The sequence below is a fragment of the Dreissena polymorpha genome, chromosome 10 (assembly GCF_020536995.1).
Source record: "Dreissena polymorpha isolate Duluth1 chromosome 10, UMN_Dpol_1.0, whole genome shotgun sequence".
In the NCBI taxonomy this organism is placed as follows: domain Eukaryota; kingdom Metazoa; phylum Mollusca; class Bivalvia; order Myida; family Dreissenidae; genus Dreissena; species Dreissena polymorpha.
Window position 1 is genome coordinate 82,021,587 of NC_068364.1, and position 8,377 is coordinate 82,029,963.

Below are 8,377 nucleotides of genomic sequence, written 5' to 3' on the forward strand. Positions count from 1 at the left end.
CCTGATAAGCCATGTGGCTTTCGCGTTCGGAGCTTTGATTTATAACGGGCGGTCAGGCGTAAAACGATTACCCTAAATAATTACAATCGGTCAAAATACTGGAATATTGTTACAAGCTATGTAGAAAAAGAAGTAAACAGCTATTAAAACGTGTTCATGAGCTCTTTCAGCACAAATTGTTGCGATTTGAGATGCTCAAGACGAGTTTTTGTACATTTTTTTTCTTATTTTCCTCTGAAAACGTATTTTTTTCTTAAAAACTCACGATGCTCCTTTAATTCGTGAAACAAACGCATTTATTCCGTGAAATTTGCCAAAACGCATCATATCTCACTAAAAAAAAATGATGATTTTCTATAAATACAGCACCTTTGTGACTAGGCCTGGTTTTGCGTATAAGACAACGTTTACTGTTAACATCGCGAAAAATAAGCACTTCTCGATACTTATAAACCTATTTTCTATGTGCATGCCAATTTTCAGACCGATCTTTCACGTAGAAGTGCTTGAAAATGCATTTTATTATAACGCCTGATAAGCCATGTGGCTTTCGCGTTCGGAGCTTTGATTTATAACGGGCGGTCAGGCGTAAAACGATTACCCTAAATAATTACAATCGGTCAAAATACTGGAATATTGTTACAAGCTATGTAGAAAAAGAAGTAAACAACTATTAAAACGTGTTCATGAGCTCTTTCAGCACAAATTGTTGCGATTTGAGATGCTCAAGACGAGTTTTTGTACATTTTTTTTCTTATTTTCCTCTGAAAACGTATTTTTTTCTTAAAAACTCACGATGCTCCTTTAATTCGTGAAACAAACGCATTTATTCCGTGAAATTTGCCAAAACGCATCATATCTCACTAAAAAAAAATGATGATTTTCTATAAATACAGCACCTTTGTGACTAGGCCTGGTTTTGCGTTTAGGTCATAATACACCAAATAGTTTCCCTATATAATTCAATGTAAAAGCGACAACTTTGAGCGAAAATAAATGCAACATTTTGCACATAGAGACCCCCATAACCATACCTTTTCTTAAAGGCCATTCTAAGCGGAATCGATTTATGCAATAAAAAAGATATGTCATGTACAATGCAAGAAAGAACTTGACACAAATCAAAATCGACTGTTTTTGCAACTTTTTTTTTCGGCCGTTTCTTAGTGGAATGTAACCTTTTCTAGTGCAATGGTTTACTATAGTCTTCAAGTGTATCATATTTCAGGGATTCAGTAGTGAACACCTATTCATGCCCTACCATTATCTCCGCAAGATAACACCTGAATAATGGTAAAAAGTGTAAAACATGCCTTCCTGTCAACTATGATATTTTTTTAGAGAGTACAGCCCTTCATGAAGCGATCATTTAGTGTATTGTAACCTATAAGACAACGTTTACTGTTAACATCGCGAAAAATAAGCACTTCTCGATACTTATAAACCTATTTTCTATGTGCATGCCAATTTTCAGACCGATCTTTCACGTAGAAGTGCTTGAAAATGCATTTTATTATAACGCCTGATAAGCCATGTGGCTTTCGCGTTCGGAGCTTTGATTTATAACGGGCGGTCAGGCGTAAAACGATTACCCTAAATAATTACAATCGGTCAAAATACTGGAATATTGTTACAAGCTATGTAGAAAAAGAAGTAAACAGCTATTAAAACGTGTTCATGAGCTCTTTCAGCACAAATTGTTGCGATTTGAGATGCTCAAGACGAGTTTTTGTACATTTTTTTTCTTATTTTCCTCTGAAAACGTATTTTTTTCTTAAAAACTCACGATGCTCCTTTAATTCGTGAAACAAACGCATTTATTCCGTGAAATTTGCCAAAACGCATCATATCTCACTAAAAAAAAATGATGATTTTCTATAAATACAGCACCTTTGTGACTAGGCCTGGTTTTGCGTATAAGACAACGTTTACTGTTAACATCGCGAAAAATAAGCACTTCTCGATACTTATAAACCTATTTTCTATGTGCATGCCAATTTTCAGACCGATCTTTCACGTAGAAGTGCTTGAAAATGCATTTTATTATAACGCCTGATAAGCCATGTGGCTTTCGCGTTCGGAGCTTTGATTTATAACGGGCGGTCAGGCGTAAAACGATTACCCTAAATAATTACAATCGGTCAAAATACTGGAATATTGTTACAAGCTATGTAGAAAAAGAAGTAAACAACTATTAAAACGTGTTCATGAGCTCTTTCAGCACAAATTGTTGCGATTTGAGATGCTCAAGACGAGTTTTTGTACATTTTTTTTTCTTATTTTCCTCTGAAAACGTATTTTTTTCTTAAAAACTCACGATGCTCCTTTAATTCGTGAAACAAACGCATTTATTCCGTGAAATTTGCCAAAACGCATCATATCTCACTAAAAAAAAATGATGATTTTCTATAAATACAGCACCTTTGTGACTAGGCCTGGTTTTGCGTTTAGGTCATAATACACCAAATAGTTTCCCTATATAATTCAATGTAAAAGCGACAACTTTGAGCGAAAATAAATGCAACATTTTGCACATAGAGACCCCCATAACCATACCTTTTCTTAAAGGCCATTCTAAGCGGAATCGATTTATGCAATAAAAAAGATATGTCATGTACAATGCAAGAAAGAACTTGACACAAATCAAAATCGACTGTTTTTGCAACTTTTTTTTTCGGCCGTTTCTTAGTGGAATGTAACCTTTTCTAGTGCAATGGTTTACTATAGTCTTCAAGTGTATCATATTTCAGGGATTCAGTAGTGAACACCTATTCATGCCCTACCATTATCTCCGCAAGATAACACCTGAATAATGGTAAAAAGTGTAAAACATGCCTTCCTGTCAACTATGATATTTTTTTAGAGAGTACAGCCCTTCATGAAGCGATCATTTAGTGTATTGTAACCTATAAGACAACGTTTACTGTTAACATCGCGAAAAATAAGCACTTCTCGATACTTATAAACCTATTTTCTATGTGCATGCCAATTTTCAGACCGATCTTTCACGTAGAAGTGCTTGAAAATGCATTTTATTATAACGCCTGATAAGCCATGTGGCTTTCGCGTTCGGAGCTTTGATTTATAACGGGCGGTCAGGCGTAAAACGATTACCCTAAATAATTACAATCGGTCAAAATACTGGAATATTGTTACAAGCTATGTAGAAAAAGAAGTAAACAGCTATTAAAACGTGTTCATGAGCTCTTTCAGCACAAATTGTTGCGATTTGAGATGCTCAAGACGAGTTTTTGTACATTTTTTTTCTTATTTTCCTCTGAAAACGTATTTTTTTCTTAAAAACTCACGATGCTCCTTTAATTCGTGAAACAAACGCATTTATTCCGTGAAATTTGCCAAAACGCATCATATCTCACTAAAAAAAAATGATGATTTTCTATAAATACAGCACCTTTGTGACTAGGCCTGGTTTTGCGTATAAGACAACGTTTACTGTTAACATCGCGAAAAATAAGCACTTCTCGATACTTATAAACCTATTTTCTATGTGCATGCCAATTTTCAGACCGATCTTTCACGTAGAAGTGCTTGAAAATGCATTTTATTATAACGCCTGATAAGCCATGTGGCTTTCGCGTTCGGAGCTTTGATTTATAACGGGCGGTCAGGCGTAAAACGATTACCCTAAATAATTACAATCGGTCAAAATACTGGAATATTGTTACAAGCTATGTAGAAAAAGAAGTAAACAACTATTAAAACGTGTTCATGAGCTCTTTCAGCACAAATTGTTGCGATTTGAGATGCTCAAGACGAGTTTTTGTACATTTTTTTTCTTATTTTCCTCTGAAAACGTATTTTTTTCTTAAAAACTCACGATGCTCCTTTAATTCGTGAAACAAACGCATTTATTCCGTGAAATTTGCCAAAACGCATCATATCTCACTAAAAAAAAATGATGATTTTCTATAAATACAGCACCTTTGTGACTAGGCCTGGTTTTGCGTTTAGGTCATAATACACCAAATAGTTTCCCTATATAATTCAATGTAAAAGCGACAACTTTGAGCGAAAATAAATGCAACATTTTGCACATAGAGACCCCCATAACCATACCTTTTCTTAAAGGCCATTCTAAGCGGAATCGATTTATGCAATAAAAAAGATATGTCATGTACAATGCAAGAAAGAACTTGACACAAATCAAAATCGACTGTTTTTGCAACTTTTTTTTTCGGCCGTTTCTTAGTGGAATGTAACCTTTTCTAGTGCAATGGTTTACTATAGTCTTCAAGTGTATCATATTTCAGGGATTCAGTAGTGAACACCTATTCATGCCCTACCATTATCTCCGCAAGATAACACCTGAATAATGGTAAAAAGTGTAAAACATGCCTTCCTGTCAACTATGATATTTTTTTAGAGAGTACAGCCCTTCATGAAGCGATCATTTAGTGTATTGTAACCTATAAGACAACGTTTACTGTTAACATCGCGAAAAATAAGCACTTCTCGATACTTATAAACCTATTTTCTATGTGCATGCCAATTTTCAGACCGATCTTTCACGTAGAAGTGCTTGAAAATGCATTTTATTATAACGCCTGATAAGCCATGTGGCTTTCGCGTTCGGAGCTTTGATTTATAACGGGCGGTCAGGCGTAAAACGATTACCCTAAATAATTACAATCGGTCAAAATACTGGAATATTGTTACAAGCTATGTAGAAAAAGAAGTAAACAGCTATTAAAACGTGTTCATGAGCTCTTTCAGCACAAATTGTTGCGATTTGAGATGCTCAAGACGAGTTTTTGTACATTTTTTTTCTTATTTTCCTCTGAAAACGTATTTTTTTCTTAAAAACTCACGATGCTCCTTTAATTCGTGAAACAAACGCATTTATTCCGTGAAATTTGCCAAAACGCATCATATCTCACTAAAAAAAAATGATGATTTTCTATAAATACAGCACCTTTGTGACTAGGCCTGGTTTTGCGTATAAGACAACGTTTACTGTTAACATCGCGAAAAATAAGCACTTCTCGATACTTATAAACCTATTTTCTATGTGCATGCCAATTTTCAGACCGATCTTTCACGTAGAAGTGCTTGAAAATGCATTTTATTATAACGCCTGATAAGCCATGTGGCTTTCGCGTTCGGAGCTTTGATTTATAACGGGCGGTCAGGCGTAAAACGATTACCCTAAATAATTACAATCGGTCAAAATACTGGAATATTGTTACAAGCTATGTAGAAAAAAGAAGTAAACAACTATTAAAACGTGTTCATGAGCTCTTTCAGCACAAATTGTTGCGATTTGAGATGCTCAAGACGAGTTTTTGTACATTTTTTTTCTTATTTTCCTCTGAAAACGTATTTTTTTCTTAAAAACTCACGATGCTCCTTTAATTCGTGAAACAAACGCATTTATTCCGTGAAATTTGCCAAAACGCATCATATCTCACTAAAAAAAATGATGATTTTCTATAAATACAGCACCTTTGTGACTAGGCCTGGTTTTGCGTTTAGGTCATAATACACCAAATAGTTTCCCTATATAATTCAATGTAAAAGCGACAACTTTGAGCGAAAATAAATGCAACATTTTGCACATAGAGACCCCCATAACCATACCTTTTCTTAAAGGCCATTCTAAGCGGAATCGATTTATGCAATAAAAAAGATATGTCATGTACAATGCAAGAAAGAACTTGACACAAATCAAAATCGACTGTTTTTGCAACTTTTTTTTTTCGGCCGTTTCTTAGTGGAATGTAACCTTTTCTAGTGCAATGGTTTACTATAGTCTTCAAGTGTATCATATTTCAGGGATTCAGTAGTGAACACCTATTCATGCCCTACCATTATCTCCGCAAGATAACACCTGAATAATGGTAAAAAGTGTAAAACATGCCTTCCTGTCAACTATGATATTTTTTAGAGAGTACAGCCCTTCATGAAGCGATCATTTAGTGTATTGTAACCTATAAGACAACGTTTACTGTTAACATCGCGAAAAATAAGCACTTCTCGATACTTATAAACCTATTTTCTATGTGCATGCCAATTTTCAGACCGATCTTTCACGTAGAAGTGCTTGAAAATGCATTTTATTATAACGCCTGATAAGCCATGTGGCTTTCGCGTTCGGAGCTTTGATTTATAACGGGCGGTCAGGCGTAAAACGATTACCCTAAATAATTACAATCGGTCAAAATACTGGAATATTGTTACAAGCTATGTAGAAAAAGAAGTAAACAGCTATTAAAACGTGTTCATGAGCTCTTTCAGCACAAATTGTTGCGATTTGAGATGCTCAAGACGAGTTTTTGTACATTTTTTTTCTTATTTTCCTCTGAAAACGTATTTTTTTCTTAAAAACTCACGATGCTCCTTTAATTCGTGAAACAAACGCATTTATTCCGTGAAATTTTGCCAAAACGCATCATATCTCACTAAAAAAAAATGATGATTTTCTATAAATACAGCACCTTTGTGACTAGGCCTGGTTTTGCGTATAAGACAACGTTTACTGTTAACATCGCGAAAAATAAGCACTTCTCGATACTTATAAACCTATTTTCTATGTGCATGCCAATTTTCAGACCGATCTTTCACGTAGAAGTGCTTGAAAATGCATTTTATTATAACGCCTGATAAGCCATGTGGCTTTCGCGTTCGGAGCTTTGATTTATAACGGGCGGTCAGGCGTAAAACGATTACCCTAAATAATTACAATCGGTCAAAATACTGGAATATTGTTACAAGCTATGTAGAAAAAGAAGTAAACAACTATTAAAACGTGTTCATGAGCTCTTTCAGCACAAATTGTTGCGATTTGAGATGCTCAAGACGAGTTTTTGTACATTTTTTTTCTTATTTTCCTCTGAAAACGTATTTTTTTCTTAAAAACTCACGATGCTCCTTTAATTCGTGAAACAAACGCATTTATTCCGTGAAATTTGCCAAAACGCATCATATCTCACTAAAAAAAAATGATGATTTTCTATAAATACAGCACCTTTGTGACTAGGCCTGGTTTTGCGTTTAGGTCATAATACACCAAATAGTTTCCCTATATAATTCAATGTAAAAGCGACAACTTTGAGCGAAAATAAATGCAACATTTTGCACATAGAGACCCCCATAACCATACCTTTTCTTAAAGGCCATTCTAAGCGGAATCGATTTATGCAATAAAAAAGATATGTCATGTACAATGCAAGAAAGAACTTGACACAAATCAAAATCGACTGTTTTTGCAACTTTTTTTTTCGGCCGTTTCTTAGTGGAATGTAACCTTTTCTAGTGCAATGGTTTACTATAGTCTTCAAGTGTATCATATTTCAGGGATTCAGTAGTGAACACCTATTCATGCCCTACCATTATCTCCGCAAGATAACACCTGAATAATGGTAAAAAGTGTAAAACATGCCTTCCTGTCAACTATGATATTTTTTTAGAGAGTACAGCCCTTCATGAAGCGATCATTTAGTGTATTGTAACCTATAAGACAACGTTTACTGTTAACATCGCGAAAAATAAGCACTTCTCGATACTTATAAACCTATTTTCTATGTGCATGCCAATTTTCAGACCGATCTTTCACGTAGAAGTGCTTGAAAATGCATTTTATTATAACGCCTGATAAGCCATGTGGCTTTCGCGTTCGGAGCTTTGATTTATAACGGGCGGTCAGGCGTAAAACGATTACCCTAAATAATTACAATCGGTCAAAATACTGGAATATTGTTACAAGCTATGTAGAAAAAGAAGTAAACAGCTATTAAAACGTGTTCATGAGCGCTTTCAGCACAAATTGTTGCGATTTGAGATGCTCAAGACGAGTTTTTGTACATTTTTTTTCTTATTTTCCTCTGAAAACGTATTTTTCTTCTTAAAAACTCACGATGCTCCTTAATTCGTGAAACAAACGCATTTATTCCGTGAAATTTGCCAAAACGCAGTCATATCTCACATAAAAAAATGATGATTTTCTATAAATACAGCACCTTTGTGACTAGGCCTGGTTTTGCGTATAAGACAACGTTAACTGTTAACATCGCGAAAAATAAGCACTTCTCGATACTTATAAACCTATTTTCTATGTGCATGCCAATTTTCAGACCGATCTTTCACGTAGAAATGCTTGAAAATGCATTTTATTATAACGCCTGATAAGCCATGTGGCTTTCGCGTTCGGAGCTTTGATTTATAACGGGCGGTCAGGCGTAGAAAACGATTTACCCTAAATAATTACAATCGGTCAAAATACTGGAATATTGTTACAAGCTATGTAGAAAAAGAAGTAAACAACTATTAAAACGTGTTCATGAGCTCTTTCAGCACAAATTGTTGCGATTTGAGATGCTCAAGACGAGTTTTTGTACATTTTTTTTCTTATTTTCCTCTG